The following is a 12,087-nucleotide window of genomic DNA, read 5'->3' on the forward strand; positions in this document are numbered from 1 at the left end:
CGAGCGGAATAATGCGAAATGAAAACAACTACTTGAGGAGGAGCCCGATCTGTGAATCTATGTCTCTTTGAGGAGACTTCTCTCTTGCAGAGTGCATTGCTGCACAAGAATCAGGAACTGGGCGACACTCATCAGTAGCTAAGGTAGAATACATACTATCGTGAACCTTGACAGATACGCAGCTGTCTGTAACAGCATGTAACCCTGAGGGCGCTGGAGACAAATCAGGAACAACCTGGGAGGCGATGATATGGACATGATTGGCGAACTGAGAATCGACTGTAAGAGATGGACGGTTGGGTTTGCCCTTAGACAAAGAAGAAATGGAGGGCCTGTGGATGGTACGTCTTGCAAGGAGAGGCCATGAAGTTGTTCTTCCTCCAACAGCTTTGTGGGATGGAACGAACGAACAGTCGACAAAATATGAACAAGATGATGATGACGGAGATCTCTTACAATGTTTCTTCTTAGATTTCTTCATGTTGTAGTGGCTGAACTCCATCAAAAGGTACCTTCGGCTCTCCATGAGGGCTTGAACAATGGAGTCAGGAGGAAAAGATGTAGAAGGCCCATGAAGAGAAACTGATGGTAGGGACATAGACAATGAAGGAACGGTGTGGACCAAGAAAGTCTTGGTCATAAACACGCAAGCAGAAGTCACAATGACTGTAGCTGTTGACTGACATGGCAGCAGACACCAGGAGACTGTAAGATAAGAGGTGGGACAGTAGGCCCCCAAGGTAAGGCTTCCTGGTAGGCCTAGTGAAGACAGCACTCAGTTGGCTTCTCCACATCATCTGAAACCAAAATATAATGCGTTCTTTGACACCAGTCATGAAAGTGTCAGGGATTAATTTTGTTCATGTGAAGATGTGTACATTTCTATTTAAGATTGGAATCTTTTAGATTAATGAATTTTTTCTTTTCTTTGCAGTACAAGTGGTTCAACAGTAGCAACAAATCTACATGTCCTCTATCGCAGAAGTTTGTTTTAGAAGTTCACCCTCTGAATGACAACATTGCAGGAAGAAACATTACTCTATTGGAAAATAAAGCATTTACCTTAATATTCCCTACTTCCATCTGGGTTACCACCTACACTTAAGTTGATGTGGTGTAGTTGGCACCACAAGATTTTTGCAGCTCCAGCTGTTAAACACATTGCCTTTTACTTTACTTTACCTTACATCAGTTTCCTCTGGTCTTGACATTATGTCAAGCTTAAATTTTCACCCATCTTTTTAGACTATTGGCAGCCCCATGAACTTGAAAAATATGGCACTTTAACATTTTGTATTCCTTTTACTTTCACAAAATGGACAATTTTGCTTTAGAGTAAAGTTTCCTTCAGACAAAGTTTCCAACTTAATCCCTAGTAACACTACCGTAAAAAAGACACACATATGACCTGCCAAACAGAATTGCCTTAGGAACATGTGATATCCACATAATTTCAAACTTTGTATATATAAATAACAATAGCAACATTGGATTAATTGTACATAAGATTAAAAGGATAAAAATTCTTAAAGCCATCAAGTTGCAGTAAAAATAAAACTGTAAATACTTTATTGATTCACAAAGTAAATTAAGTGGTTTGGTTATGAAAATATAACTGTAAATACTTTTTTCACATTAGTTTGGTTATGAGATATATAGGTATTAAAATAATATTCACAGTTGTATTTCAAATGTTGACATGTTTTGAATATTTATTGAAATGTTTTATAACTTCAGATGACTTCTGATTAAAATTTCTTTTAAATTTTCTTAGTTTGATTGTGAACCTTACAAGATAGCCTGCATTGTTTATTTTTCTTTTTTCGGGGAACACACGGAACCAGAACAAACAAGATATTTAGTCCTAGATCTCCAGTGGTGGTAGGACCCAGTAATGTCAGAGATACAACATGGTACATCTGTTATTAATGCAGTTGAACAATATTGCAACCAGGCACAAACTGCAAGGACCTCATCCAAAAGTAGCTGATGGGAATCACCTTTTTCAACAAACCATTAACAACTGCCCAGCTGCTGAAGGATGAACTATGCCATTTAAGTAGAGATCTCCTTCCAAGATAGTGGCCTTTCCAGATGAAACCAAGCTGCCTCTTACATTTAATCTGCAGACCCCATCTTTTGGCAAAGATCTCACAGACTATCCAAGATGGCTTGGCCAGACTTAACTAATTACCAGGTATCACTGCAACTCTGTGCCCAGACTTACTAGTGCTGAGGTCCAGGTGAAATTTTGTACAAGTGTCACCAAGTTGAAACTACCCTGGAAATCGAAGGTCTTGCCATTCCAAAAGTATACGTAATTACTTTCTCAACAAAGGGTGTATCAGGACTTGGAATTTCTTGCAAGACCCCCACTAGGAAGTCCTCCCACCTGATGGACTGCCTGCCTCACATGATTCCACTATTTTGATCCTGATGGGGCTTGATGCAGGAATTCATTTAGTGGGCAGAGGTTTATCAGACATTATTCGTCATTTGCCTTTTGGTTCAGAAACAGGTGACAACTCTGGCAAGCAACAACTCACATACCTGACTGCAAATTTCCAATCACTTACCTCACCTCATTGTCCAAGGCCATGGACCTCACAAGGTTACCCACATATTGGATGTCCCATAGTTTACTGGTTATGACGTTAGGGGAGTCGGTAAACCTACATGAGTCACATCACATACCCATGCCCTACTGCAACAATGATCTTTAAAATCTTGAAAGACAAGATTTTGCTTGCTGAAGTATGCATGGATGGTCAACTTTATCTTCCTCCTTAATTACTTAATTAAGACTTGGTCAAAAGGTGCTTCCTCTCCTCAACTGAAAAGGTAACTGCTGCCTCTTGGAAGGAGAAGACGTGTTCATGAGAGGGAAGACAGTGACCTATGCATATCTGTCTACTTAGGGAGGAAGACAACAAGTGACTGCTCCTTCAGTGTGTACAATAAGAGTCTGGATGATTCATCACTGTCATGTCAGCCAACTCAGCCAGCTCCCTAACCAATTCTCTAGAACATGTCCAGGTTGAGAAGGATCAGGACCCTGATCTCCTTTAGGTTTAAGGAAAACAGCCAAGACGAAAGGTCTTCGGGCTCAGCATCCTTCCCTGTGACAACACAACATTATTGGTGTCTAAAATCCATTCTCCCATGTCTCAGTGCGAGATGTTAGGACCAGCTATCAGATAATCATACCCCTTGAAATGTCTATGTTATCCATCCTAAACCTAACAGTCCTTAATGGCAGTAGTGAGAGAGCTCAGAAGTCTTGCATGTGTCAGATAAGCCTAGACTGATCTGATCCAGAGGCTTGACTTCTGGGATGCACAGGCTCGGTTTTGGAGCATGCTACTTGTAGATACCTAGTCTTTCAGAAAAGGTGCTAGAATCAAAGCCACAACGATGAAGAGGAGTCTCATTAGTGCCGCTGTAAGACTCGTCTTACTGATGACCCTACCAAAGATCAGAGAACCTGGACTGAACTAAGTCAGCTAGAAGACAAAAAATTATTTCAAAAAATTTTAAAATACTTTTATTAAAATGCACTATGAAGTAAAAATAATTTTTTGAGACACCAGGATTTTCTTACAATTATTCATATCTACAAAAATAAAATAATGGGTGCCAAACATGGAAGGAAATCCTACTAGAAAATAAATATATTTTTTATTTCTTGTAATATTAACTTCATTGTCTGGCGCCCACGCTTTTATTTTTGTAGACATGATTAATTTTAAGAAAATCCTGGCATGCCTCAAAAAATTATTTTTTAGGTTCAATCTCGTAGCCTCTGACTGAACCTCCTTAACCATCGCTTCTGGGAAAGTCTGCTCCCCATATGCTTGACGTGAGCAACTTATTCGGCTCGTGCCGAATTGTTGCTTCTTGTAGGACATGTTTCCTACAATTCGTCCTAGCAGTGGCGAAAACTCAAACATGTCAGACTGCACCGTTTGAGTCAAAGATTTGGTAAGAAGCTTGAAGAGCGGTTCCGACCCATAGGCAATGGTAGCCACCTCGGTCATAGCCATGGAATTAATAGACCTGGCTAACCGCGATTTGGCATCAAATTCTGCCTGAATAAGGCTATCTGGAAGCCTAGGTAGCTTCTCACCAAACTGCTCCATAGCACAGTCTGGTTTGAGTTTGCCAGCTGAGAAGGTGTTAGGTAAATCTTCCCACAATTCACCGGCTGAAGGAAGTAACGGAGATGTAGGATCTGCTTCCTTCAGTTGAGGCATGGAGTCCCCTTCTGGGCTGCTGGAATAGTAGTCGTCGCGATCTTTGTCAAGAAAGGGAGCGGGTACTCTCTTCCATCGTAAAGATCGTAAACGGACTCTTAAAAGGTTGGATTTTCGTGTTGGAACAATCCATGTCCTCTAGACACCTGAGCCATTCTCTTTGAGCCTGGTCACGTGAATAGAGGACTGTCTCCTTTGGTACTTTATCATCCCGAGTCATGGCTGCGGCGGTGAGCCTGGCGTAGCCTATGAACGGGGGCTGAAGGTCTTCCGGGTAGAACTCGAAGTCCTCAATCCTCCGAGTTCCACATTCCGGGATAGAGATGAGCCCGTCTTGGAAGGGGGCGTATGACGCTACTCTCCACGGGTTGTTCATTGAGAACGGAGGTAGAGAGGGAAGTATAAAGTTCATTACCCGTAAAGCCTTGGAAGGATGGAGAGGTTGCAGGAGTAGAAGAACCAGTTGCACCCAAGGGTATCCCTTGGGTGTCCAACGAACTTACCTCGACCAACAGGTCGTCTACACCTACCATAGGTTCCACATTAATGTCAAGCGTCGCGACTTCCGAGGAGATGTCCTGGCCTTGGTCCGTCAACGAGGCAGCCAGCTGTTGCTGGATGAAAGCGATAGTCGGGGCCGCCTCTGCTGGGTCGACGTAGCCTGTCGCCTTGCCTCCGGGGAAGATTAGTACCGCCAACCTCTTCTCAAGGATGTAGGGCATACCCTTGGCGGCGTTCTTCCCGAAACCGCCGACCCAGGCCCGCAGGGTTGTCAGTGCGGTATCCCTCACAGCCGGAGCCTGGAAGAGAGGGTAGTTGGGCTCCACCTGTGCTGAAAGGTGGAGGAGAGGCTAGAGGAGCTTGGCTCAGTCCGGCTATAATGTGTCTTGAGAGGTAATCCTATCAGACAACCGAGAGATCATTTGTTCCATGCTATTTTTCAGAGACCCAACCAGATCGCCCACTTGTTGTAACAGACCAGCGTTGGAGTCCAAAGCCGGAGCTGTAGCGGAGGTGGAAGGGTGGCTCTGAACTGGAACCAAGGGTAGCGGAACTGACGACTCCGCTGGAGTGCGAGATCTCTCCCTGGAGGATCTACTCCTCGAGGACTTAGAGCCGGAACCTCAGAAGCTTTCTATCTCTCTGCTCCGGGGTTCCTAGCCGGAGAACGTTACGAGAAGAGGATGACGCCGAAGCCGTCTTCTTAGACGACGACGACGTCTTCGTCAAGGTTTTCACTGCTTGACCTCAGGTTATAAATTGATTAGATTTAAGAATAACTTAAAACTAAAATCAACTTAAAGCTTAACTTAAAATTATAGGGGCTATAAGACCCCTTGAATTTTACCTTAAGTTAGTGATTAATGTAAAACTTAAGCACTATAACAAATGAGGACCAGTAACGGAGTTGGAATACTTACCCCGTCTAAGAGCTGGCTCACCAGATCGTAACAGATGGTACACGTCTCGTGGTACCAGACCTGGATGTCCCCGTGCGGAGTCGCGCATGGAGCATGGGACCGGCAAACTTCGTGTCCACAAGGGTCCTGAAGTGTGGCGGCGCATCCCGGATGCTCACAGTTGGTGGTCTGTAAGTGAAAAGACACATGAGTATCTTAAAGACTATCACTTACGGCTAGGCAGAGGACAGAAGAACTCCGTTGCATGCCGGAGCTCGGAAAAAAATGTTTGGGCATAACCCCTCCCTTAATCGCCTGAATAGGCTATAACCCCGGAGAGATCCGGTGAGACAGGTAAGGGAGGGGGGATGGTTTAAGGTACTTAAGATAAACTTAATAGTTTAACCTAATAAATCTTAAACCTAAAACTCGAACGTACCGGACTAAGTCCAGTGCGTGGCGGAGTGTTGTAACTCAGCGAGACGGAGAGGTTAGAAGGGACCAACTGTATGTTCCGGTCCACTCTGCTGGGTGGACTAGCACCTTTCCGCTGGATGCCAGGACTCCGGTGGTAAAGGAGCCCTAGTAAGGTGGGAAAGAGCGAGAGGACATACAGACTCAGGCTAGCAACGGAGGGGGGAAAGGCCAGTCCCCCCCCACGTTACCATCCGGCCGGACCGAGAAGCCGGAGAGGTCGAGTCCAGTCTGGGTCTGTCCCGTCCCTCTACTCCCTCCGTCTGGGGGGAGAGAGGGAGGCAGGCTCGGGTATGTGGAGCGAGCATGGGCAGACCAACCCACCCCCCCGACTCTATAGAAGAGCGGGAGGGGGGGAAGGTGACTGGACAGGCGTCTGGCTGCCTCGTGATCACGTAGTGACCACGGGGCGGTAAGAACAAAACAAAAGACAACTAAGCCTAGAAACAAACCAACTGATCAGAGAGAAGCTATCGGGAAGCAACCGAACTGATGAGCGGTAGCATATAGGCCCAATGGGCCATGACCTAGGCTAAGCAAGCCAGACGCCTAACTAACCTAAACAAATATCATATAATAATTCAATGAATAATAATAATGAAAGAAAGAAAACAACATAGTAGGAGAAAAAATCCAGGAGTGTACGACTAACCCGAAGGCAAGTCTACCACTCAAAGCTAGCCGAGGCCGATACTAAGAGCCGTGGCTAGGGTCTGGATGGAAGGAGCCTACATAAGGTAAAAGACATGCATGCATGACAAAACCGTGTAGACCTACCTAAACAAAGCGGATAACTAAAATAGAGCGTACATAAGTAAGGGGATGTTCTGGGTATGGGTGACCAAGAACGAACCCACCACGAGGCAGAACCATGCTGCCATGCTTCCGACCTAGAGTTCGTATTTATACCTAAAAAACGGCAAATACGGGCTCAGGGCCGGAAAAAACCAACTAGCAATAAACACTGAGTACTTAACTTAGCTGCTGCGATGGCTGCACGCTCCATGTAAATAAATCCAAAGAAAAGGGCACAAAAAACACAGAGTAAAAAGGGCACGTGTGAATCGTGTGCGCTAACTGAAAAGGAAGGCCACCAGAGGCGCAGCAGTCGGCAGCATGGGATGGAGTAGTAGTAGTACTTGCTGCCCACTCTGTGGGTCGGCTCTCCTCTTGAGGGATTTTGTAGTGGGAGAATTCTATTGGCATTTGGCTCGTGGTAGTGGTCTCACTCGCCATAGTGTTCATACCGACACCCTCTGGGAGGGTGAGCGAGTCACAGTTTCATACTGACCTTTTTCTTTCTTTATTTATTTATTCTCTGGTATGTGTTAGTACATTTACCCTAGAAATAATAGATTAAAGGATATTTCGCGCAGCGACACGAGCTGAGCCCAGAAAATTATTTTTTACTTTCATTGCATGTTTAAAATTATTTTTATACATGTACAGGCAGTCCCAGGGGTTATGACGGGGTTTCCGTTCTTGAGACACGTCGTAAGCCAGAACATCATAAAAAATCCTAAGAAAACTTTACTTTTAATGCTTTGAGTGCATTGAAAACTATGTAAACTGCATTCTTATTGCAATTTTTCATAAAAAAAAACCTTCAAATAATAGATTATTTTGCATTTTTGGTGTCATATTTCTTCTGCCAGATCAGCATTGTAGGTGTCGTAACCCTGGAAATAATTTCTGATGAATATAATTGAAAAGCGCCTTAACCTCGGAACGTCGTAAGCCGAAACCCATCATAACCCGGGGACTGCCTGTATATACTTTTTTGTACTTTTTAGTTCTGACAGAAACTGTAAAACTTATGATTGTAGCCAACGAAATTGAATGTGATATCCTAAGCCAAAGGTGGTTTGAAAAGTCCAAATATTTCTTTCAAATCCTGAGATACTGGGGGAGGTCACTGTAGGGTCACTAGAGGTCACTACTAACCTACTTATCATGTAAGGCTGTATTGTCACTGGGATTGAGTAATCATGGCAAAATTTCAAGTCCATCATATGCTGACACTCTCCAGAGAAAAACCTCTTGGATGGCTGATAAGTTGGATGTGAAATTTCTTTTAGCTAAGGAGGCTGTAAAGGAAGTCTACAAGGAGCAGAGGCCTAAAGAGGGGACAACAGGAGTAGCAGGGGCAACCACTAATCACCGGAGCTAAAGGATATGGAAAAGGGAAAGCTCTAAGCAACAAGCACAGACAAGGGTGGTACCTCAGGAGCAGGAAGCAAAGGCTGCATGGTAGGAAAACAACCAGGACAGCTAGGATAATAGGCATACCAAAGCAGAACCCACAGACATTACTGAAACTTGCAATGGGGCAGGAGCAGCAGCAGGCACCAGAACAGTTTGATAAATACTGCAGGTATTGACGAAGCCGGCAGTGTCAAAAATAGTCTAAGCATCAAGTGACACCAAAGGAGCAAGTGTGGAACAACCACATGAGTTGTGTGCAAAGCAGCAATAATAGACATCAGAAGCAAATAAAACTATTATTGGCAAAGCACGTACAGTAAGAGCAGGAGGACAACAAAGTAGAGGTAGCAGTAGCAAGCTAGCCTTTGGGCCGAAACACATACAATGGTTAAGCAATGACCAGGCAAGATGACAACATAGGACTGTAAACATACTCTCCTGCAGTTCAGCAAAGCTTGAATCAAACGCTATAGTCAAAACACTTAAGGTGGATTCTTGTGCCTACGAGACGTTTGTTTGGCGGCCTCTCTGATGGCTGGTACTGGGAGGTAGGCTGCTTGCTGTGTCATATTTTCCTTTAGCTTAGAAAACTAGCAATATGTATACGTATATTTCTTCAATGATCTCACATTTTGCAAAGATAGGAAAGTTTTGGTCATAACTAAGGATTTGGTATTGATTTATCACTAAATAACATTTTCCTTAAATCAATAAGATAATACACAAAGGAATTACGAGTAAAAGTGAAGAGAGCAACATTTCGTTCTTTATACCTGTTTTTTATTTATCTGATTTTACATAATTCATGCGATCAAGGTAAAATAAAACTTGTGTTTTCATACAATAAAACACCCTGAATTATGCTGGTGCTTTCAGATTTTAGATGCGTGTCATGTGTGAAGAGAAAATGAAGAATATTCTTATGTTGCATCCATACTTGACTCAGCATGAAAGGAACTCAATCTTTCTTAATTCTTTGCTGTTTATTGCTCCTCTCATATTACCATTTCATATCGCTCAAATAAGTCTGTGATATCTCTTTGTTTGAAAATATATTCATAATAAAATAAAATTAGAAACACTATTCTGAAAAAACCTGATTAAAGCTTAGGGTGAGTTGAAGAGTGCAAAGTCTGTCCACAGAGTCCAAACTTCTTTGCTGGACTGAATTCCCCACGGCCTGCCTAGATCTGAGCTAACGATACACCAGATGCATCCATCTGATTAAGTTTTTTTTTTCCTTATCACATATGTCCAGGCATACTATATAATATTGGATTGAAACTCAACAGTCATAATGGGAATTCTGTGTATTTTACTTACAGAAAATGTAATGATATAACACGGTAAATATTGTCAAAACTGCAACCATCTTATATCGCTAATTGGCAACTCAAATCTCTCACCGAGACAACAAACGCAACGCTGTCTTGTAGATCACATTCTCTCAGCAATGCTATCAAACTTGAATCATTTATGGATGCAACATAAGACAAATTCTCCATTTTCCCTTTACATCTCACACGCATCTAAAATCTAAAAGCAACAATGCATTCAGGGTGAATTTGTTGTGTGAAAACACAAGTTTTATTTTATCTTGATCGCATCAATGATGCAAAATCCGATGACGAGTAACAACAGGTATAAAGACTTAAGCTGCCTTTCTTCACTTGTTACTCGTAATTCCTTTGTGTTTCAACTTTATTGATTTCAGGGAAAAGAGGACTTAGTGTACAATTAATACTGAATCCTATGGTATGACCAAACTTTCCTATCTTGTGCAAAGTGTGAGATAATTGGAGAAATATAAACATTGCTAATTTTCTAAGCCACCGAAGAAAATAATGAGATACTGAGCAAGCAGCCTACCTTCCGGTACCAGCCAATCAGAGGCCCGCCAAACAAACGTCTCGTGGACACAGAATGTACCTTAGTGAATCGACTATAGTAATTCTGGCACAAAAACAATAGGTACCAAGTATAAGAAAATGGTAACACTGAAAAGCCATGATAGTATATGGGCATGATTATGACCAACCACAAGGTAAAGCAGGCAAGTGGCCAGTTATGAAAGCAGCTTCAAGGAACGGTCTAGTGCTAAGGCAAGGCAGGCAGAAAATGTGTCGAGTGAGCAACAAAGAGTTAAGTGAATGGGCATGCTAAACAGCAAGAAACGGTAAATCACTAAGAGAACAGGTCCTCCTTTACTTTAGCAAAAGAGGCAAAAGATCCTTAAGTTAATTATGGCCGGCCAATGTAGCTGAAGCTTCACGAGCAATATTCTGCTTGTCCCTTCCTTCTGTGCATTCTCATGTTATTGTGGAGATCATCACTGGCCTTGACAGGTAACAACCATGAATATGCAACTTATCCCCCCCACACCTCCTCTTCATCACCACTGTTATTCAATACAAGGGTTTAGTTTGCCTTGGTGTGCCTTCTCCAACTATTCCTATCAAAATCATCTTCCTCCCCTTAACCCTTCTCCAACCCTTCATTCTGTCACTGCACCTAAATCCTTTTCCTCCCTCTTGACCTTCTACCCCTAACAGGTTCCATTCAAGCCTCTTAAATGTTGGCCCGAGGATGGACTTTTAGTCAAAGGCTTGATCCATCGCCATTAACTGTGTTTAACAACTGTAAAGGCATGTAATCATAAAAAACTTCAGCCAAACCTTCAAACCCTTCTAGATGAAAATGTAGCATATCCTAACTGGCAAAACCTTAAACAAATATGTTTAGGTTTACAATACATGAACATGACAGAATATACTAAAATTCAAAGAGCCACAACATAAACACTATACAAGCAGCAAATACTAAGCACAAACAATGACAGTATAAGTGTAATAACAGAGCATAGTGCATTTACACAGTTACAAGCTAGCAATTATAACATACTAATTATGGGCAGCAATGGACTACATACATGTACACTGTAATTCATATCTGGCCAATATCAAGATATGCAAATAAAAAAAATTAAGCAAAGTAAAATATGAAAATGTCATATTTTGCACTCAGACCAACAAGGTATCTCAAACCTCTTCCATTAACTACCAACCACAAATATGTACACTACTATTACCAAAAGTAATGAAAATTGTCAAAGAGCATTAATGAAACTTACTGAATTATAACTACAAAGATATAAGGCAAGCCTGAATAAGCATTAGATAAGGTAGAATACCTGCGTACATAAAGTTGGCAAGTTTACTTCCCATATATATCCAAACTACGACTAAGGTGGCGACAATTTCACAATGCTATTTAGTTGTGAGGCAATGCAGTGGGGTGGACAGTTACAACCTACCACTGGGTCACTAGGCACCTGTATGAATAGTTGCTTGTCTTCAACTCAACACAACAACACAATCATTGCTGTGTTGGAAGAAAAACAAAATTGGCACCATACTGTGTATTTGAGAAACCACTGGCCTGGGTATCACTGCAAAAGTTAAGACAAAAATGAATTGCTACATCTATGGAAAATGCTATCCTGTTTAGGCTCAAGTGTTCAATAGGTTTGTTATGAATAAAGAATTTGCTTTGATTGATTTCAGTGTATTACCTGTCAGTTGGCCAAGTGTCCTTTTATAGATACTGCTGGTAATTGGGGCAAACAAAGATTATAAAATGTAGTCATATGGAAGTCTGATAATGTCTGCCACTTGATCCAACCAGCACCTTGCAGTGACTATTATTTTTCCCTTCACCCCAAAAGTGTGGATCCTGCCAAGTAATTGGAATATTAA

At 42.3% G+C, this 12,087-nt stretch overlaps 1 protein-coding gene and 2 pseudogenes across 1 annotated transcript in view; 2 read left to right on the forward strand and 1 right to left on the reverse strand.

Annotated features, from left to right (window-relative positions):
• LOC135207136 (uncharacterized) overlaps positions 1-1,588 on the forward strand; it is a 91,889-nt pseudogene extending 90,301 nt beyond the window's left edge.
• The window catches only part of LOC135207340 (E3 ubiquitin-protein ligase listerin-like), a 350,507-nt gene that overhangs the window by 103,667 nt on the left and 234,753 nt on the right, over positions 1-12,087 (forward strand). The window lies entirely within an intron of this gene.
• Positions 1-12,087, reverse strand: part of LOC135207137 (ufm1-specific protease 1-like) — a 51,937-nt pseudogene that overhangs the window by 20,244 nt on the left and 19,606 nt on the right.

The sequence above is a fragment of the Macrobrachium nipponense genome, chromosome 32 (assembly GCF_015104395.2).
Source record: "Macrobrachium nipponense isolate FS-2020 chromosome 32, ASM1510439v2, whole genome shotgun sequence".
NCBI lineage: Eukaryota > Metazoa > Arthropoda > Malacostraca > Decapoda > Palaemonidae > Macrobrachium > Macrobrachium nipponense.